This window comes from Pleurodeles waltl, chromosome 7 (assembly GCF_031143425.1).
Source record: "Pleurodeles waltl isolate 20211129_DDA chromosome 7, aPleWal1.hap1.20221129, whole genome shotgun sequence".
NCBI classification, from domain to species: Eukaryota; Metazoa; Chordata; class Amphibia; order Caudata; family Salamandridae; genus Pleurodeles; species Pleurodeles waltl.
The window spans coordinates 866,063,769-866,086,814 of record NC_090446.1 but is presented as its reverse complement, the minus strand read 5'-3'; the positions used below and the strand labels follow the sequence as shown (position 1 = coordinate 866,086,814).

General features: G+C 42.0%; 1 long non-coding RNA gene across 2 annotated transcripts in view; it reads left to right on the top strand.

Moving 5' to 3' along the window:
* The window catches only part of LOC138247332 (uncharacterized), a 112,707-nt gene that overhangs the window by 53,030 nt on the left and 36,631 nt on the right, over positions 1–23,046 (top strand). Inside the window, exons 4-6 of one of the 2 annotated variants that reach the window (XR_011194447.1) lie at positions 8,535–8,596; positions 18,448–18,573; positions 18,871–19,669. This is a non-coding gene — a long non-coding RNA (uncharacterized lncRNA). Of the gene's footprint in view, positions 1–8,534; positions 8,597–18,447; positions 18,574–18,870; positions 19,670–23,046 lie in introns of those variants that run through there. The other variant, XR_011194448.1, reaches the window with a different exon arrangement.

Here is a 23,046-nt window from a genome sequence, read left to right as displayed (position 1 = left end):
ACAGCAAACTAAAAAGGCACAATTGGAAGCAAAAAGCACAAAAAAGCAAGGGACAGAATACAGAATACAGTCGCAAATACGGCGAAAAACAGCACAATGCACACGAGTCTAGCAACAAGCGGCAGGGGGGAGCGCACAAGGGGCAAAAAGCGGATTACAACAGTCTAAGAAGGCTTAACACCACTTCTTCATGTTCTTGCGGGCTCACCACTCTCTTGGTACGGCTCGCATGTATCCAGTTCGGTAGTCCAGCACACTTCACAGCTGTTGTAGCTGTCAGCACCACCTGATATGGACCCTTCCAACATTTCGATCATTCTTTTTGATGACGACCCTATCTCCAGCTCTCAGGTTGTGACCTGGGTCATGGATGGGTGGCAGAGTAACAGCCTGCACCTGCTGAGAGAAAGATCGAACCACATCAGTCAGACCTTTGTAGTAGACCAACACCAACCATATCATCTGTAATATTGACAAGAGCATTTGCTGGAATCGCTATCAACCTCATTGCTCTGCCCATGAGAATCTCGTGGCGGCGACAGTCCTGTCTTTCTGTCAGATATATTTCGCATTGACATCAACACCAAAGGTAATGCATCTGGCCATTTCAGATTTGTTGCGGCACACATTTTGGCAATTCTTGATTCCAGTGTAACATTCATTTGCTCTACAAGTCCTGATGCTTCTGGGCGATAACTGCAATGCAACTTCTGCTCAATGTTTAATGCTGCACATAAGAGTTTGATCACTTTGTTATTGAAGTGAGTTCCCCTATCTGATTCTAAAGAGATTGGAAATCTGAACCGTGGTATTAACTCTCTAAGCAACAGCTTTGCAACTGTGAGACTAACATTTCTACGTGTGAGATATGCTTCAATCCAATGACTAAACACACACACAATCACCAACACATACTTCAACCCACCACATGCAGGCATCTCAATGAAATCCAACTGCATTCTGCTGAATGGTCCTCCTGCTCTTCCAATGTGGCTCAAATTCACCACTGTCCATTTTCCCACATTTAGGTGCTGACATATTACACATCTACACATACTGCCTCTGCTGCCTGTCTGAACTTCAGATTAAACCAATCAACTTTGAACAATCTAACCATGGCATCCCTTCCAATATGTGCCTGGCTATGATAATACCTGGCCATCTAAGTCAACAAACTGTTTGGCAACACCATCTGGCCTTCCTCAGAAACCCAAATCTCATCTGGTCTTTGAATACATTTAAGCTTCATCCAAAGCTTTTTCTCTTCCTTGTCTGCATTTTCCTGCAATGTTTTCAATTCCTCTAGCGTGTCAATTATTTTCAAAGCAAAACTTGCACAGTTAGTTTCTTCTTCAGGCATTAGTTCCCACTTGTCTTTAAATGATATACAGTTCAATGCGCAAAACCTTGAGACTTGATCCACATATCCATTTCCCATTGAAACGCAATCCTGTGTCTTTTGGTGTGCACTGCATTTCACCACAGCAATTTCTTCAGTTAACTGTATTGCGTACAAAAACTCTTTTATGCGGTCACCATTTCTCACTGGTGTTCCAGTAGAGATCATGAAACCTCGCTGTGACCGCAACTGACTCAAAACATGAACAATTCCGAATCCATATTGACTATCAGTGTAAATTGTGACTCTTAATCTTGTAGAAACGTAGCAAGCCCTAGTAAGAGCTACTAGTTCTGCCACTTGTGCAGAATACACACTTGGAAACCATGCAGCTTCTAATGTGCCTGTGATTGTGCACACAGCATAACCTGCTCTCAGTGTGCCTGCTCCATCTCTGAGACACAAACCATCAACAAAGATAATTTGGTCATTTTCTTCTAAACGAGTGTCTCTAATGTCAGGTCTCGTTTTTTTACATAACTCAGTTACCTCAAGACAATTAAGCTCAATATCCTCCTCCTTTTCAATTTCAACAGTGTCACTTGGAAGTAATGTTTTTGTCCTAGTCAGTAAAATCTCAACAGAGTGTGGTACATTACCGGTAAAGGGTATCCCATGACTACCCCCTCACATTGGGAAAGACTTTGACCAACTACAGCTTCTGCGTGCAGGCAACCTGGTAAAGCTGCTGCGACCGGGCACAAGGTAGCTGAAAAATAAGCTACTGGGCGATAAGCACCTCCATGGACCTGTGTCAAGACAGACATAGAACAAGCATCTTTCATGACAAAACAAGGTGAAAGGCTTTGTGTAATCAGGCATTCCCAACGCTGGAGCTCTGGACAAACTCTCTCTCAATTCGGTGAATGCTTTCATCTGGTCTTCATCTAGGGTAATGGGATCTGTAACTCCCTTATGTGTCAATTGCTGTAAGGGTTTGGCAATTTCAGCTAAATTTGGAATCCACTGTCTACAGTACCCCACCATTCCCAGAAACATTCTAACATCTCTCTGTGAAGTTGGGGGACTTCTCTGCAGAATCATAGTAATCCTTTCCCTGGAAATTCTCCTCAGTCCTTTCTCAATCTGATGTCCCAAATATTTCATTGTCTTTTGGCAATACTGCAATTTCACAGGTGAGACTTTGTTTCTGATTTCTCCCAAATGATTCAACAGAGCAATCGAGTTATGCTTACACTCGTCCCTTGTTCTGGATGCGATTAGCAAATCATCAATGTACTGCACAAGAGTTGATTAGCATGTCAATTCCAACGACTCCAGATTCTTTTTCAGGATCTGATTAAACAGTGATGGTGACTCTGTATACCCTTGTGGAAGCCTGCACCAGCTGTAGACTGTCTAAGAATTCGAAACTAAAAAGAAACTGACTATCCTCATGAAGAGGCACAGAAAAGAATGCTTGTGACAGATCTACCACTGTGAACCAATCTGCATTGCAAGGAATCTGAAACAGTATCACTGCTGGATTGGGCACTATCGGACAACATTTAACCACCATGTCATTCACTTTCCGCAAGTCCTGTATAACTCGTACTTTCCCACTTGGCTTTTTCAAACCCATTATTGGTGAATTACATGGGCTACTCACCACTTCTTTCAAAACTCCTTGTTTTAAAAAGTCTCCAATTATTTGTGCCACTTTCATCAAATTATCCTGTGGCATGTTATACTGTGGACGCTGCGGGAATACTGCATTCAGCTTCAGAGTCATTTTAATCGGTTCCACTCACTTAATCAGACCTACTTTCCTGTCAGATCCCAGACTTCTTCCTTCACAGTTCCCTGTAAATCTGCATGCAATTCTTTCACAGTGAACATTGGGAAAAATTCAATCAATGGGTATTCTTCATAGGCATTGCTAACTATCATTGCAGTTGCCTGTTCTTCTTCATCACCACTATTTGTCTGGACTTATATCCCTGTGTCTGAACAGTTGATGGAACATTTGGTCTTGCACAGTAAGTCCCTACCCAGTAAGGATACAGGACTTGAATCACACACCACAAATCTATGCATTCCTAGATAATTTCCGATTTCAACCTGCACTGGCTCCGTGATTGGATTTTTCAACTGTCTGTTCTCCACTCCCACAACTTGAACTGTCCTGCCCGAAAGAGGTAACTTCGGGACTTCTATGCTTCTTACTGTAGAGCGCGTAGCTCCTGTGTCAACCAAGAATGAGACCTTGTAACCCATCACTTTTCCCTTCACAAAAGGCCCTCTCTGATCTACTTCTAAGGAAGTGGCAATCATACAGGCTCCTTCATCCGAACTGTCACTCATCCATTCTTCGTTTATTTCATCCTCACTGTAAAATGGAAACTGATGCACTGTGTTATTATTACTATTGTCTTGTCTTTGACCTGTGACCTGCTGAGTAAGCATCACCTGTTACTGCTCCATCGGGCTGGAGGTATTTGCATTGCTGTCTAGGTACTCTGCTGCTGTATTGGCTGTAATGGAGCAAATTGTGCTCATGGCACCTGCATTTGCTGCACCGGTAGGAAATTCTGTCCTCGATTCTGGGCATTCGGAATAAATCCTTTCATTCTTGGGACTTTCACACTTTGAAATGTATTGACGTCACCTTGCTGAACCACACCATCCTGTGTGCCACGTTTCCACACAAATGACACAGTAACATCTTTTTCATACTTTGCATGTCATTCTGAACAACCACAGTTCCTAAGTCCGTACCACGCATCATGTCCATTCCACGCCCTCTATCCCTCACTTGAGGTTGGAACATAACAGCTCTCTGTTGCGGCGGCATAGGCGGTATTAAAGCTCCCTGCACCCCTGTTTGAGCTGCCTTTATTTGCATCACCATCGCCTTTTCTTTCAGCTTCTTCTGTTTCAATTCTATTTCATCACTACAGTATTTTGCGTATTGCAACACCTCATCAATCGGCTTTGCTTGCCAGCAAATTAAATGATTCTTAATCATCTGCCCTACTTCTGGTCTCAGACCTTCGACAAACCTGAACACAAAATGCAACATGCCTTTCGGCTCAATTGCTTCCTTACCACTGTACTCCTTGAATGCCTTTAACAATCTTTCATAGGTATGTATTGATTCCTTGGACCGTTCTATCAATCCGCTGCCAATCAATGTTTCTTGGAGAAATTCTTGTCTTCAGAAGCTCAATCACCTTATAATCATTTTTCATTACCTCAGGTGAAGGTGCACCTGTTACTTTATCCCTTTCCGGTTCACTTGTTGACCAGTCTACTGCTCTCTTACACTCAACCCATAAATCAATAGCATGTTCAAGTCTTCCCACAAACATTTGGAAAGCTTCACAAATCTCTCTGTCTGTTGATACCACTCAACCGGCTTCTCTCTTAATTTTGGATACTCATTTGTAAATGGCAATATGTCACTTCTGTGCCGCAGAACATGAACAAACTGCCCTCCTGGACTTTTTCTCATTGGAAGCATCTTGACTGATTACCCCTTACCGACACCTTCCGCCCCCTCTTTGGAATCCTGTTTTCGTTTATCTTTTTGCATTGTCCATCTACCTTCCCACTTCTCTAATGCTCCCCAAATCTGTGCAATGTGCTGCAGTTCTCTCAAGTGTGCTTTCATTCCTTCTGATCCCATGTGTTCGAAATCCTTTGCTTCAAAATTTAATCTGTAGCTGTGTTTCAAATGCTTCGTCTTCTCAATGTCAATGTCATGTTTTTATGCTAATTCTGCCAGCTTCTTATGTATTTTACTCACTTCTCTTGTAATATTTGGGCATAAATACCTCAGCTCTTCCTCTGTGTAGGATTCTAATCTGTTCATACCCATTGTTCCCTCGACTAATTCAGTAGCTTCTATATTCAACCTTACACAATTTATCCGATCCTCACCCTTGGATGTATTCTGAGGAGTGTTTAGACTGTCTAACAGTTCACTCAATTGCTGAGCTGACAATCCCTGTAATGAAATGCTACTCGCATTCCGCACTGATAGCTGTTGTACCACTGCACCTGAAGTTTGCGGTGTCAGAAGTCTCAAACTCTGACTTGCATTCGGACCATTTACTGCATCTGGAAGTGCTACAAGTGGACTAAGATACATTAAAGGTTTAGATCCATTGAAAGTTTGTCCTGCAGACGACATTAGCTGTGCAGGATCGCTTCCTCCCCTCCTTACGAGGCTCTGTGATACTTCATTCTGTTCCCCTGCATTTGACTTCTTCTGTGCAAATAAGGGTACAGCTGAACCAACAGTAATTGGTAGTGATATTGCATCTGGAGCTGCCCTAGCACCTGAACCTTGTGGGAATGTTACCCCATTGCCTGATTCATAACTGGTGTGAGATCTGACTGCCTTCCTGTCAGTGGTGTAAACTTCGGTAGACCCTGTGCTTGAGCTGAAGGCAATAAAATTGGTGTTGGATCTGTCTGAATCAGCATTGGCTTCGGAAGCACCTGCTCCCTCTGCATCATGATGGCACATCTGAATAAATTGTCTGCACCAAAGGTGGATGTATCTGCGCTTGAACTACGGCAGTAATTCCTGCATTAGGTGTAGTCTGTACTACCCCTGGTATTTGTCCACCTTCTGCCTGTATAGCTCCCTCTGCTCCCTGAGCTTGTGCCGGACCAGCTGTAGCACTAACACCTGGACCTCCTGCATAAGTTGTTGAAGGTGGAGGTCGATCTCTTAATAACTGCGTAATGAGATCTTCAACATCAGAATCGTCATCATCCACATAAGACTTTCTCCTTTTCTTTTTCTCTGCACTCTCATCCTCTTTAGCACTATCTTCCTTCTCTGCCTCGTCTCCCTTTGTAATAGCAGGGAACAGCTTGACCTCCTGTAATGTTGCCATTCTCCATCTCTTTGGCTCCCAATCCCATCTAGCTTCAGCTAAAGATTTTTCTATTCGCTTCAACCTCCTCTTGAACTTAATCTCTTGCTGCTGTCTGGCCACTAGCTCCCAAACCACTAATGCTTCAAACTGTGCTGGTCTTGGTAATGGCTTCATGTTGTACAATGACATTCGCAATGGATCCAAAATTCTCAAATTAAACGTTCCATGCTCCGGAAACGCTAAAGACCCCTGATTCTTCGTTAACTTACACCATTGCTTTAACCATAAACACGGTGCTATACCTTGTTCTGCCATCACAACAAAAGCCGGAGAATCTTCTGGTGGGGTCAGCTCCCCCACTGATGCCTTAATGGAAGTATCGCCCTTCATCGCACTTTTAAATGCCTTGAAAAACTTAATTTTACCTGCTTTGTTTACTTTTTATTCAATAATGAAATACATTTTACTCCCAAGATTCCCTTCACCTGCTTACTCAACCAATTGCCTCTTACGGACGGCTGCCAATCCGGTTGCAGCTCTTCTCACTAACCAACCTATCACAGAATGACACACTCTGACGTCACACTCACACACAGTGGCTGACAAAGTCTTGCGGCTCATCCTCCTTAACTCGATTCACACAACTAATGCAAATTATCGCAAGCACTTACCAAAACTCAATAACTAAAACAAACCTGCTGGTTTACTACAGGAAGAGATACAATCGTTTCAGAGACCTTACGGATTTTAACTAATGGCTCTCTTGGCTCATATAGCTATTCCCCTTTCTCAGCCTCTCAAATTCGCTAGCAAAATTTTACGCACAAATTTTACCCTCAACTGATCAATGGGTCTGTCCTGGTGCACATAGAACTGGCCAAATCTCTGTCGACATTTTCTTTTACCCAATTATCACACTCACCGACTTGTTGAGCACGCCCGATCAACCTACTAAACCAGACAGATAACAACATATAACCAAGTGTCTCCTACACTTGTCAATATACTCCAGAGTCTTAGACAACAACCACTTGGATAATTTTTTGAGCACGAAGCGCCACACACATGTGAAGTTCGATGACTTCCCTACTCTCGTACTACGGAGTATGCACACTCCTACTAACCTCTATTAGAGCACAGAGACTCCCTACTATACCTCACATACCTCACAATTCACCTGTGATTTGCTTAAGCCTGTGTAAGTGCAACCTACCACTTTCGTACTATCACAAAAATACGCCGAGAACATACCCAACTTTACTGGCAGGATCCAGGATCGGGGAAAGTCATTTCTGGGCTTAAGGGGGCATCATCTTTGCTACCATTGCCATTTCAGAAAAACAAAATTCAAACCTCATAAAATACAAACAACTAACCCTAACTTAAACTATTACCATAACCAGTAATCACCACATAACCAGTTCCCCAAGGAAACTAACCATCAACCTGCTACCAAAAACTGCTAGCGCGCCCGGTCCTTAGTAAGTAAACCTACAACGTGACGCGTATAGGTCGATAAATCTTTTGAATCGCATGGAGTATCCAAGTCATGCAGTGACCACTGAATCAATAATCAACGTCAATAAGACTAGACCTTAAGAAACCACGAGAAAAAACACCATAATCAGAAATAACCATCATTCATGAAAAAGTTAACAATTTTTATTCCCTATTGATTACAATTCGAATCAAATGTTAATTATGCCTTTATTAATCAATCTTTATAAGTTCATCAAAGTGAATATTTTTCTTCAAAGAAAACATAAGCAACAATGCAAAACATAATTCAGTGAATATCAGCATTAATGATGTAATTCAGCAAACCAATTCGTCAGTCATTTGTCACTGTCAATGTCAGCCTACCTAACCAAGATTAGCATCAGCATGTGGGTCTTCATGCAAAAACAATTTAGATAAAAACATTAATTTGGAAAAATCTATCTAAAGAGAGAAATTCTAATTAAAAACAGCGCAGTTGGCACCTAGAAGAAAAGGCACAAATTGGCAGTCACATTTTCATAGCTACCTATCCAGGATGGATCAGCAACGAGTCAGTCTTCGTCCCCAGGTCATCAATGGTCAGCTACGTATCAGGCTCACAGAGTATAAGCCCAATGTCAGCAGATTGGACAGCATCTCCTGATGTCATCAACTTTCTACTCGCAGTTCTGATTTCTCACCCCTTGTCATGACCCTTTATTAGGGTCTCCCAGTCCATCCCACTAATTGCTAATTGGTCAGTCTGTTGGAAGTTATGACTCTAACCTATAGTTTTTGTTCACCAAATCTTTGATTTTTCATAGGTGTCGTGTCCCATGAAACGGAATGGTCCTTCTTGCGATGAGAATTTCATCCGGCTCTTCAGGTAACAAAATTGTTGCTTCTATCTCTTCAGTCAGTGCCTCTATTGTTCGAGTCCTGGGAAAGTGCATTTAGCCTACATTACACATAATTGTATCAAATTGTCCTCATCATCACCTGTCTGTTGGTACATTTGCAGAATGTTCTAGCTGAGCGGCTTGAATTCTAAGCGGTTCAAGGTTACCATCCCCGGTTACCAGTCCTGTGCAAGACTCTCGTATTCTTCATGTTCAGAGCAAGCAAGGCCCAGTGAAACCAGGCCTTTAGTCCGGCTAATTTAAGAATATGAACTAACATAAAACATAGGTTGTACATAAAGTTATGATATATTAGTGCGTTTTCTTATATATTTTTCTATTATTTACCATCTGTTAATACACATGGTGACCACTCTACGAGGGCACATTTTCAATTATATACATTATTTTCTAATATTGATTTTTCTATGCATTTTTCTCAGTAATAAACACACATTAATCCAATAGAAATTTATTTAATTAGCATATCAGCTCCATCAAAGACAATGAGGCTTCTTCGGGGCTGATGAAAAACATAGAAACACAATAAACAAAAACTGAAATCCCGTTCACTGCAATTGTATAGAAAACACATAACAGATTTTTTTTTAAATGTATGCATTGCTAAAAACAAGCATACCAATTCACAAACAATCAAACAATCTTAGGGCACATAACCACACGTGGGTTTGGCCCTAATTAGAAGTAAGACGTGCGCCATAAGTACATCTCTAATAAAAAAAACGACAATGTGAAAGCAGAAAACCTGGTACCAATCCCGGCTTCTCAGCTTACCCAAATTGTATGATCTTAGGCAAATCTCTCTCTTGTGTTTGATTTAATTGGTTATAAAGGTACACGATGTATAATAAGATTCTAGGTTGCACCTGACAGGACTTTCATGTGGATTCTGTCTACCAGCCTCACTCTACCCTCATTCACTAAGAATTAAATAGAAATCATTAACGTTTGAGGTGAACGAGGAGGAATTAAGAGATGTCCTTTTAGTGGCTGAACTGCACAAAGAGGATGCAAAAAACCTATGTGCTGCCATGAGCTCCTTATGCCAGGATGAGGCTGCGATGATTGAGGGCTGTCGCTCTGGTGCATTGCTTTGACGAGAAGAGGGCTGTCGCCCTGTGCAACGCTGTGACCTGAAGGGGACCAAACTCCTGTGTGCGCTGTTATGAACCCCATATGCTCTGAGTGGGCTAGCAATGAAGTGATAGGGTTGTCATCCTGGAGCATTGTGCAGGTGTGAAGGAGAAGCAAGCCATTACCTGCAGAAGAAGAGCAACGATTCCAACTACCCAACAATTTGGAAGGATCTAAGACCTGACATCGAATACAGGGAGGCTCACTGCATAGGCAGCGGAGTACCTCTACTGGAGCATCTAGGGCACTCTGACCCGCCCCTCCTGCTAGAGCAGGCAAGACTGCATACTTGGCTGTCAGACCTTGGGCAACTTGCTCTGACTGACATGCTACAGCAAAGAGGCACTTTGACCTTCCCAAAGCCATCATGGAACTTCTAAGACTTGAACTCACTAGCGGGCCTAGCTGGAATGTCACCTCACATAAATGGGGAATAACCAAGATCCTTTGAGAGGGAAGTGGGATGGGAGAGCTAACCCAGGGAAAGATAGTGTGGCTGCCTTGGGAAGACTATGTATATTATTTAACCACAAAATACATGGATGGATTGAAGCGTGCAGGCACCACCCATGTAATGCCTCCCTGATACACGTTAACGTAAGGCTGCGTAATGTGCTTTCTTGCGTTAGTTTTTTTTTAATATACAAAGCCACACAAAAACTATCCTATGAGAATATTTCCTCATTGTATGTGTGATGTTGAATGCAGCATACATGCAAAAAGAATATAAAAAAATGAAATAAAGATGCGTGCATGCACTGTCTCTCGACATGCTGTATCCACTTCTATGGGCTTTTACTGTTCCCACATAACGCCCATCACTTCCATTTATCCCTTGGCCTGCTTTTCAAAATTCCTTTGATTTCTTTGGTAAATGCTTTACCATTGTCCCACCTTTTAGCTGTTTTATTTCGCCCCGGAGTTGTACCCTGTTACTTGAATTATTGCACGATTGGCCATGTACAATAGTGTCGGCGCACTGCTTTTTTCTTCTGCCCTGGCTTGTTTTGGTAGTTTCCTGCTTGTGTTCCAAGCTCTGCTTCATATCTCCAATCACCGCCCCACATCCCGCTTTCATTCTCCCGTTGTCTGTGATGCCTTTAGCCCCTCCCTTCCCTCTTCATGCTGTCAGAGTGGATTCATCGTTGTATTGGGACTACGTTACGACGCTCATGGGCATGTGTCAGAGAGCAACTTTATTCAGAAATTTTTGATATTCAGATACTTTCACATGTTGATTAGATTTTTGGGAAAAGTGTTAATTTAAGTAGCATTTGTGGGGTTTTTATGCTCAAATTGTTTTGTTGAAAAGATTCATTCATTCGTCATACAATTTAAGTCTGTTTAGCCACAGCGTAATTATATATATATATATTTTTTTTTGTATTCATGTGTTCATCCCATGGAGTTGTCCAACCTCCACCTTTTTTGCAGAAGGGTGGAAAACCTGATTTAAAGTGGTTAAGAATTTTCGAGAATTACCTTACAGCAATTGATGCCAATAATTTCTTGCCAGTTTGGAAAATGGCCCTGTTGTTTAACCACTTAGGTGTAGCAGGACAGTGAGTTTTTGAAAATTTGCCACCTGTATCTGCACCTCACGCTGAAGAATCTGAGTGGAATGTGTATGAGGAGGGAAAGAAAGGAATGATGATGCAATACTCAGATGAATCCAGTGTGTTGTTGGAAAGGTTTAATTTTGCTATGTGCAGGCAGTCTGCTGAAGAATCGGTTGAAGAATATGTTGCTATGCTGCGAGTATTAGCAGCCAAATGTGATTTTGGTAATAATGTAGACACATATATAAGAGATCAATTTGAGTTTAATTGTTTTTAAAAAAAATACAAGAGTGGCTCTTGGCTTGTCGCAACCCAACATTAGCAGAGACAACTGATATTGCCAAAAAGCATTGAAATGTCCATTGTGTCTTCTAAAGTCTTGTCTAATCATAGCTCCCACTTAACGCTCAGCTGTGTAACAGAGGAGGATGCGATTTGTGCTATTTGTGCTAAATCATTAAAACATCAAAAAAATCACGGGCAAAGCACATCTGTTTGTTTCAGATGTGGTTCGTATAATCACATTGTGAATAGTTCATCGTGCCCAGCCATAGGTAAAACGTGCATGAAGTGTTGCAAAACAGTACACTTTCAAAAAGTGTGCAGAGGCAGCAAGTTCAATCCTGGTTCAACCAACAATTTGTCTAAAGTACAAATTAACAATGTATATACTAAGGATTCAGAGGAGGATGTCCAAGAGTGTGTCAGTAGACTGCCTAATGTAATGCTGACAGTGGGGATACCTAATCATTCTACTGTAGAGATAAAGGTGGGATGCATCAAGGGACCCATATGTGAAGCTCTAATAGATGGGAAACATGTAATTGTCATGGCAGATTCTGGAGCTCAAGTAACAATTTTAGCAGATAGTACTTTTTCTTTTTTATGGACCGAATCTAATGTTTTGGAATGTCCTGATATAAACCCCAAAGCTTTTGGTGATCAGGACATAGATTTACTAGGAATTTTCTGGTCAGAATTAGGAATTTTGGGCAGACAAGTACTCACAAAGGTGTATGTAGCAGTAAACGGGAGAGACATTGTAGGCTGGAAGGACTTAGCTAAGCTGGGAATTAGTTTACGTCCTGGTCATGACATACCAATTGTGTTAGGGGATGTGCCGAATGATGCCATTTCAGTTCTGTCAGTATTGTCTCGTGAGTCAGTATTGGAAGAACTGAAAACTAAATTTCCCAAAGTATTTTTGGATAAAATAGGAAATGTTCAAGGCTTCGAACATTGTATTAAACTGAGGAAAGGATCCATACCCATAGTTCACAAGGTTGAACCAGTTCCTTTAAGTATCAAACAGAAGTTGAAAGAATTATTGGACAAGCTAATTTCTGAGGGAATAATCACTCCTATAGACTCATCTGAGTGGGTTTCGCCCATTGTTCTCATGAAGAAAAGATCTGGCGATCTTAGATTGTGTGTGGACTTAAGATCACTTAATAAAAACATATTAGTTGACTGTCATCCACTTCCCCACATCCAAGAGATGATCACAAGTGTGGGCAACTCTAAGTTTTTTTAAACCATAGATCTTCACTCAGCATATCATCAGATTCCTTTGAGTGAAGAATCTCAGATACTTACCACATTCGTCACTCATTTTGCTGCATTTAAATATCGTAGACTTCAATTTGGGTTGGCATCTGCTGCCAGTGTCTTTTAAAAAATGATGGACAGGTTGTTCGGTAGAATGAGATAATATTCTTGTTCACACAGAGACAACTGAAGAGCACGTTATACTTTTGAAGAAAGTTTTTGACATTCTGTTGTCCTGTGGTATAACAGTTAAGACGGAGACGTATAAGATTATGGTTGAACAGGTTGAGTATTTAGGAAACACCATATCTGGTGACGGTATAAAACCCAAACGTTGCAATTTGGAAGCTATCAAAAATGCTCCTCCTCCTGCTGATAAAGATGCATTTCGTTCATTTTTGGGAATGCGCGAGTACTATGCACGTTTTGTGCCAGGTTATGCCTTAATGGTTCAAGCTTTAGGGTCCTTAATTAAAAAAAGGTCAAAGGTTTCTTTGGGATGACCAAATTGATGATACTTTTCAGAAGGTTAAATAATTGGTTTTATCTGCTCCTTCACTTGAAGCTTTCTTTCCTTTTGGAGAATCCTTTATAGCGGTGGATGCCAGTTTAAAAGGTTTAGGTGCTGTTTTTGGGCAGTTGGTCAATGGGCAAGAAAATTCTGTAGCATTTGCATCTAGGACACTTTCAGAAGCGGAGAGCAACTACAGTATCATTGAGAGGGAGGCTTTAGCTTGTGAGTGGGCTGTAGAAAAATGTAAGACTTATACATGCGGTAACAGCTGTGACGTATATACCGAAGACAAGCCATTAGTGTATCCACTCAGTGGGAATGGGTTGGGAAAGGCTTCTGTTCACCTAGTTCGGCTATTGTCTAAGTTACAGTAGTATGAGTTAAGAGTAAAGTACATACAAGGAGGAAAGAACACTGATTGTTTGTCCTGTATGCCACTACAGTGTTCTGGTGATGAAACAGAGAAGCAAGAAAACGAATGTGTAGTTGGTTTGGTTGATGCCATTTCAGCTTGTGAGGGTAACATTACAATGAACAAATGGAAGACAGCTATGACAGAAGATAAAATCCTATCTCAGGTTTTCCAATTTATCAACAGTGGTTGGCCTTCAGAGAAGACTCTAAGTAGTGAGATGAGAACTTATAGGCAGGTAGCCTGTGAATGATCATTTGAAAATGATATTTGCATGAGAGGTCATTTGTTTGTTCCACCAAATGGCCTACGAGACAAAATTGTGAGGATTGTTCATGAAGGGCATTTAGGCATTTCAGCTAGTGTTAAAAAATTGAAAGAAGCATATTGGTGGCCTGGTCTAGTCAAACAGGTTTCTTACTTTGTGAATAATTGCTCACATTGTGTGGTTTCTGATAAACACTGGAAAAATACAATAAAACCATTATGTCCTGTTCCTTTTCCTGGTAAGGCCTGGGATAATATAGCTATTGATTTTTCAGGTCCATTCTATATTTTGCCCAAAGAGATGCGATTTCTAATTGCGGTAATAGATTATTTTTCAAAATGGATTTATTTTTCGGTTGTTGAATTTGCCAATTTTGAATCTGTAATTGCATTTCTAGAAAAAGTCTTTCATTTGGAAGGTTCAACATATTCAATCATTACTGATAATGGTGTACAGTTCACTTCACAAAAAATTCAGATTGTATGAGAAAATATGGCATTAAACATTCACAAGTGGCATTGTACAGTCCTGCATCCAATGGCCTGGTGGAAAGAGCGAACTGCATTTTGAAGGAGGGTACCCAGACTGCTGCTACCAATGTGGATGTTGCTCAGTTCCTTCAAGAGAAAATTTGGGCATACCACACAACACCCGATTCTACTACTGAGTTGAGTCCTTTTATGTTCCATAGGGGAAGGATAGCAGTTACTAATGTGTTACCATCTTGGCTCATGTAAAACAGTACATTTAAGGAGAAAGGAATGGAAATGTTTGAGCTGACCAAATTAAAGAACATGGTGTGAAACAAACAATTCATGCAGAAAATAAATTATGACATCAGAAATAGAGTTAAAGAGTGTAAAGTTGATGTTCTAGACCATGTCTTGATTAAAAAACCACAAAGGGTTTTGAAAGGGGAATCCAAGTTTTCCATGTCTGTTAAAGTTATTAAATGGGGGCTAGTGACCTTTGGGTGTGATGACTCCAGACTTATCTAGCACTCCTGGGTCAGGCAGACTTGGGTAAAACTTTTGGCTATCTCAGATTTGTCCTCTTGGGTGCCCGGCATGTGGTGGTGGCAAAATGTCTGCGGCGGCTACCAGCTAGTCGGTTTAGGCAACTTCAGCTCTTGTGTCCCTGGAGTTGGTTCCTGGAGATCAACTGACTGTTCCTTGGAGACACTGCTGTAGGTTGGGACTGGAAATTAACTTTTGCCCAAGCCAGGAGCCACAGGAACAGCCCAATCTTTGCTGGTCCAAAGTGCAGCAGGTGAAGTCCTCCCAATGGTGCAGACTCTCTTTGCTTGGATCCAAGGGCAGCTCGGAAGTCCTTCTTCGGTCCTCTCTCCAATTCCAGCATGATCTGGGAGCCAGAGTGCCAGGGGTGCCATATTTATCAAGTGGGCTACTAGGTCCCCTCCCACCTAGCAGTGACGTTCCTGTGATGTGTGACATCTAACTATCCCAGAGTGCCACAATCTTGCCCCTTTCAAGATGGCGCAAATCTTCTTCGGTCATTAAGAGTGTGGTAGCCCACCCTGGGAGTATGGCTACCAGAGGGCTACACACCCATGGTACAACCAGTTTGATGGCGAGTTTTCCCTTCTTGATCATGTCTCCAAAAGGCATCCTGCTCAGGGGTGTTGGAGCTATTTTCTTCTCAAAGGCGGCTTCACCCTTGAAGCTCGCCTTTTGGACTAACCCTGAGTGGCCGCGCTGGAGGAGGAGGTGACACTTCTCCCCACGGCAACTGCCTTTGTTCCTCTGCTGGGGAGTCATTCACACGTCCAGTGCTTAATATGTAAATAAAAACGTGGCGGTGCTCAAAGCCCTCCTCTTAAACACGCGGCTGCTCAATTAAATGTTCGAACACGGAAATCTAAGGCAGAGTAATCCTGAAACCATCTTGGGCGTCTGTAATCCATTTAAAGCCACTTGCTGCCCCTTTAGCTCAATATTGCAGCTTTCTGCTTTCTCCCATTGTGACGCTTTTTTGTTTTTTTCTTCCTCCATCTTTCCTATATGTGTCTTTTGCACTCAGTAAATGCTTGACGCAGAAAAATAAGCACCGGCCCTAAAAAATAAGTGCCAGTGCTCAGCACCGGAAACAACAAGCACAAATTAAGCACTGCACATGTCACCCCAGGCAGTCAGAAAGTTGTCTGTGTGCCAGGGCCTTTGTCGGGCTGCTGAGCTATCTAGAGCACAAAATGGCAAGTTTCTAAAAGTTGCTTACATTTAATAGTGGTATTAAATTCGACCTGGACATCAGGTTGGTTTTAATGCCAGGATTAATTTGATACTTTACATGACCCAGTTCATTAGTCCCGTTCAGGAGTTAGCTAGGTTGGGATGCCATCCATTAACCCTGTGGTAGCCAATGGGACTATTAACTTTATCCACAGATAAATGTCAATTTGGAAGTGTGGCTGTTAAAACATATCAAAATATATGTCTTACATAACAAAATACAGCTTCGTGCCAAAGGGCTGTATAGGCCTTCCTTATGGGAGACTTATGTACAATGTTAAGGGATAGGGTGGGTTTGCCATTGGTTTGAAAGGCAAAGTTGAACTGGCAGGGAAAGCACTGTCCTTCAAGTATGCAGTGTCAGGGAACCATTTTGTACTTTGTCACATAATGGGTGGCACAAACAGTGCTGCAGCCCTGAGTGGACATTGCGTCTTATATGCCCTGGGTACTCTGGATACCATATACTAGAGATTTATAAGTAAGTCAGTCCTTGCCAATTGGGTGTCTCCAATTTGACATGTAATTTGTATAGGGTCAGATTAGTGGCACTGAGATCTGTTTAGCAGGCCTCAATCACTCTCAGAGTCGATAAACGAGAAGCATCAATCGAAAAATGTGGGTGTGAACATGCAAAAAGAGGCATTTCCTTACCTATATGAATTCACATTACTATACAATGCCCAGGCTAGACATAGGTCTCTCCTATATCTGCACCTCTCCTATTTGAGCCGACAATTGTACTCACATGTGAATGCACACATTCACGTGCACACACAGACTCATAATCTACTTCACCTGAATTCATAGTAAGCTCTATGTTTTCCTTGGTCAAAACATTCCTACAGGATGTTGCACTGAAATGCTACAGGCTGTTTGCATGATTGGTAATTTTATAGCTGCAAACTGTGCTTTAAGAAACATACAGTAGGGAATTCTAGCAATTTCATGCAGTAATCTAGATTTCAGAACTCCAAGAAAAACTGTGTACAAATCTGAACAAGCCTCTGTGTGACAGGGCACATTTTTAGACCTTAGCAAGCTGAGTCTGCACATTTTACACTACCATTCTTCTTTTGCCATAGACGTGTTGGGAAGAGCAAAATGTATATCAATGAGACAAAATTACTCAGTGTGACTAAAGCTATCTGAAACTATGTGACATGAGTGTATGTGGCCAGAGGTGTACTGGAGGAGTCAGGGTACTGAATAACTTTCATGTTGTCTATAATCAATATACACCAGGATCAAACAAGGGAAGAATGAGAGTTTTACGTTTTTCTCATTGTGTATTTTTAGTGCTTAGTTTATGAAATAATAAGTGCCAAAGCCAAAGATATTTTTCAGGTGGACACTGCAGTTTGGACCACCTGTGGTCCCTGCCAACGCTGCCAAATACCAACACCAATGACACCTGCTTGAAATTACAGTCCTACAAACGTCATGATTTAGAATATCCGAGCACCCAGGCATTACTATTTCTTTAATAGTATATTGAGTTGCTAAACACTTTTGTTCACAAACTATTTTTAGTACCATCATGTGGTGGGCTGTCATAAATATGTGCCGGTATTACGAAATAAGTGCTGTGACAAGCACCGGTAAAAAATAGTCTAATTAAGCACAGCTCTAGTGTTTTGCAGGGGTGGCTCCTCTATTAGAGTGGAGGAGGGCTGACCCCCCCCCCCCCCCACCACCACCACCACCACCACCAGTAGCAGCTGCAAAATCTTTACAAGAAAATGATAATAAACTGCATCTATTATCGTTTTCTTGTAAAGGCGCAGGGCCACGGTGGTGGTCTCGGGCCGGCCAAACACACAGCTCTTCTCTAAGATGGCCGCGGTTTTTTCCGACGTGCACCATCATTTTTGATAGATTTCCCACAATTCCACTGGTTTCCTTCATTACTAGAGATGCCAGCACTTCTCCAGCGCGTGACGTCGCTTAGTTACAAGTTCAACACGAAAGACGCGTTTTTTTAGTATACACGCTGAAGTGGTAGCTCCATTTGTTGACGCGCTGAATACGGTAAGACGGCAGCGGTTTTTTGACTTGGTAGCTACTTCGAGCGGTGAGATTAAAATAAGGATGGTGTGAATGCTGATTTAAGCTTTTGTTTTTCCCTGTTAGGGAGCTGATATTAGCAGCACTGTTTTGACTTCAGATGGGCGTATATAAGCAGCTGGGTCCATCGTATAAGTTAACTGAAGATGATATACAAGATCTCTGTTTCCTGTTGTTATCTTTATAACCAAGGTAAAGACATGAGGTTTTTATAATTTAAATAGAGTATATATGGAGAAAGAACTTTGTTGACTCTATAAGCAGTTAAGCACTTTATCACAGCCAGACATAAAATTATCTTTTGTAGGTCGGTATAATGGTATATATTACTAAATTAAGCTAATACTGTTTCTAAATATATATAAGCTTTATTTAATATCATATATTCTGTAGGCATGTATCATACACCTTGTAATTGATTTATCTATTATATGTATGAATGTATATTTGTAAGCATTTCCTGTGCTCTTTTTTTATTGTCTTTTCTAGAACTACTATTGCCCTTCTCCAGTCCTGATGAGGCCCTAAATCAGTAGGCTGAAACGCGTCGACCTTTTTGTATTGCAAGTGTATTGGGCTTGTCAAATAATGGAGTATATTGTAAAGATTTGAGATGCACTATACGCTTGTGTGAAAGAAATGCACAACATGATGATAAATGATTGCATGAAAAAAAGCACAGTGCCTTAGCATATAAAAGTGGATCACATGTGGAGTGATAACAGTGACCACGACTCAAATATATAGGGCATTATCTTAAGATGGTTTTACAGTGGTAAAACTTAGATGTGGTCTATTGTGTATGTTTTGTCAAGTGTCATTTGGTGTATAGTTATCGTTGTAATGTATATAAGTTTTATATTACCATAAATCCTTTTTTGCTACTTGAATAATTTGGTTGAAATAATTTTGAGAAAGAAATAAACTCATAAGCAACAGAATATAGGACTGTTCTTACAACTTAAGATTTAATTTGTCTCTACCTGCCATCTTTTTCTTTGTTGTTGCACCCAAATGAAAGCATGGGGTCAGTGTTTTATTTGTAAAATAATAAGTGTTGGTGCCCAAAGCCCTGCTCAGACACCAGCAGCTGGCACTATGAAAGGTTAGAGCGCGAATAGCGAGGATGCTCAGTCCTGAATCCACATCAGACCTCTTTAATTTACTGCCAGGCATTCCCTTCCCTGTTATCTGACTTTTACAGGTTTCTGCTTTTTTCCTGGCAGTCGGATTTTCTGTATTTCGTTTCCTTCATCTTTTTGTTTTGTTTGTTTTTCCCTCTGTTGACCCCGGGAAATGTCTGATGTGGAGATTTAAGTGCCGCTCCCTAAAAATAAGTGGTGGCTCCCCCCACTGGCAGCCACCGGCTAAAATTAAGCACTGCATGGGGTGGGAGCAGACACAGGGCACAAGGTCCCTCACCAGGGATAGGGCGCACTATGAGACAGAGGGAGACATAGGCCAGGTTAGGTTAGATTACAGTGCTCTGCGCCACCAGGTCATGAGGCACCCTGTGCAGAAAGGAAGAAGAGCATGTACCAAGGGAAAGGATTTATCAGGTACAGAGGTAGAGAGAGGGTCGCGGAGGCAGCCAAATACAGGGGCGATAGGAGCCACCTGTGGGCTGGGGAAGAGCAGACACAGAAGGAGAGAGGAAAGAGCGGAAACAGAGCAGAAACCAGGCATGTAGAGCAACAGTGATGTGAGCCATGTGAGAGACTGCATCAGGGGGTTCTTAAGCTCTCAGAGTAAGAGGGGGGGAGGGAACTCAGGAAGGAGGGAAGAGTGGGCACCCAGGGCAAGCGTGCGTGTCAACTCCCAGAGAGAGTAGGCATGTAGTGAAAGGGAGGAAAGAAAGCACCTCTTATGTTCTGGGGATGTCACCCCCCATGAGTTAGGAGTTCCTGCCATCAGTGCTGGGCACAGACTCTTCATCCACAGGGACTGGGGAACATTTGAATGGGCCTCGACATGACATTGAGATGCTAATCAGACAGGTGAGGTTTGGCTAGGTTAGTTACTGCTATACAGCCAACCTGTGTGTGTGTACTTATTTGCCTTTCCACAAGAGGCCCCCCTCCAGTCGGAACACCCAGCGCCTAGGATGGGTGGCAGGCATAGGGGGAAAAGGGTCCCAATAGGCAAGGCACTAGTTCTAAAAAAACAAGTGGGGGGACTATCCAGGTCAGGCAGTGTGGAAGTGGCACCACAGGAAGTGACATCACAATCAGGGACTTTACAGGAAGTGAAATCTCAAAAAGGGACCTCAGATCTTAAGACCTCACACATATGTTTATCAGGCCTATCACATATACATTTGAGCGCATTACAAGTATACATGCAAACTCTCCTGATTTAGGTGGAAAACTCACACTTTTGAAAAGCTACACATAAAACAATGTTGCCTCTTGTTAGTGTAAATGTCCTTTACCCAAGGATTTAACAAACTAACTCCACCCCCAGCCTACTCCACCAGCCATAATATGCCATATGCAGCATATTTCCATGTAGATGTGATTGGTTTGGTTGCCTGTGCTCTCCAGAGGTGAGTCCACTCTCCTATGCAAAGTATGCTTACTCAGCCCTACCCACCACTTAATGTGTTTGTGGTGGGCACCTGCACTTATTTTAGGAGCATAAGGCTCAATTTTCACCAACAGACCATGACCCAAAGGAAGAAACAAAGACAGAAAGAGAGGAAGAGAGATAGGAAAAAAATGATGAAGGCAGTAAAGGGGTTGAAAAAGGAACCTGAAAGAACAAGCAAGTGTATATTCCTGAAAGAAAAAGATTATGGCAACAGTGACATTCAGCAATGGGACCCTAAGAAAATGTTTGGGGCTCTATATTTATGTTTTTACAAATTACAAGCTGCCACCTAAAAGGTATCATTCACATTTAGCAACACACATCTCTCATGTTCTTATACATGGCATAACTATTTCTAAGCCAGCCTCACATTCACCAGTGCATCCTGACAGCTCACCCTGAAATCAGTACAAGCAGGACACCCATACAAAGAATAGACCATCCATTTTGAAGTAAGAGGTATCAGCAGTTCACATTAAAATAAGTGTAAGCCACCTAGTATCCAAAAATAAGAAGGGAATGGTGACAAAGGTAATTCACAAGACAAAAGCCACATGCAATTTCAGTCCCAGCTGGCACTTTCAAGAAGATATTGACCTTCAGAAGGAAATAATGCCAGTTTGTATAGAAAAACTACCCAAGTGGGGAGATGTAGGAACAGGAAGAGACATCACAAACTATGGTCAGTAATCAGAATCTACACTAGACTATATTCAGTAATAAGAAATGTGCATATCCCAGGCATGTTACACTCCCAAAATGGTGAACTGGAGGTGGTCTGCTTGACCTGCTTGCTTATAGTAACACTGACCTATGGGCTCGACTATTTACTGTAAATGAAAGAGTCCGCCCTACGTAAGCACATATGATCTTTCATTTTATACATAGCATAACTCTGAATAACAACATTCTCCCAGATCTAAGAGCATCTTAATAACAAAGCTACCCTCTGTTATTGTGTTATAATGCAGTACATAGCAAACTTTGCAGCATCGCTTCAGTAGGTAGGTGTGAGAAGGGCAAAAAACAAAACCACCTGTACCCCGGCAGAGCAACAATGTGGCAAACTTTAATGAAGATCTCAAAAGATGATAATGGATGTGGAATATTTACCTGCATTCCAACTCGTTCCACAACATAGGTGCTCCACAGCCTAGGTTAACTGTCCAAAAAAAACAAAATATACCAGGAATCATATACAAAAATAAAGAAGAGGCACTCCTTAAACGATAGCACAACTCTTACATTGTCCAACGCTATAATACAAATGAAATGTATGTGCGGGGGGCTATGGAGAGATGAAGGGCACTTTTGCTGGGTGGTAGTGTGGGAATCCGAGGAGGAGGTCATGGAAGTGGGAGCACCAATAATGATTGCTGGACTGGGCTGTAGAGGTGCTAAAGACTGTGACAATTGGTATGTGACAAGGTGTGTCTTTTTTTGAGTGTCTTGAAAGAACGTGCTGATTGAGGGAAGAAGAGAAGGTAAGGTGACCTCTACTGTTGCACGTAACACACACCCACCCACCAGCAATTTTGTGACTGTCTATGTAGGCTAGTGTTTTATAGCAACAGTTTAGCCAGTAGCAGAGATCGCATCTTGTTGGATGACAGCTGCTCAAGCCCTCACTCGAGTTATAGAGGACAGTTCTGACGTAGGGTCAGAGACTGAGACAGCAGATACTGAGACAACATCTGAGATATAGAACAATGGCACAGACACTGGGAGTGATTTTACAGTCGGAGTAGTCCCATTTGATAACTCCTCTTCCAGTGATTATGAGGGAGGTGATGAGGACAGTCCTGCTGTCCCTTCGCAAGCACAGTCTCTGCCACGGGACAATAGCGGGTTAGCCCAAACCAGAGAGCAGGTGCATGCAGCGGCACGCACAGAGAGAGTGCTCTCTTGGAAGCTCCCCAATTTAGTTCAGCCCCAAACTCCACCACCCAAATCGTATCGTGGAGACATCAAAATTATCTATCACAAAACAAACTGGTTTTGTAAGGCAGGCACCTGTGTTTTTGGTCCTAGGCTCAGCAGTCATATAGGGAAACATACTCAACCCAGACATTTCTG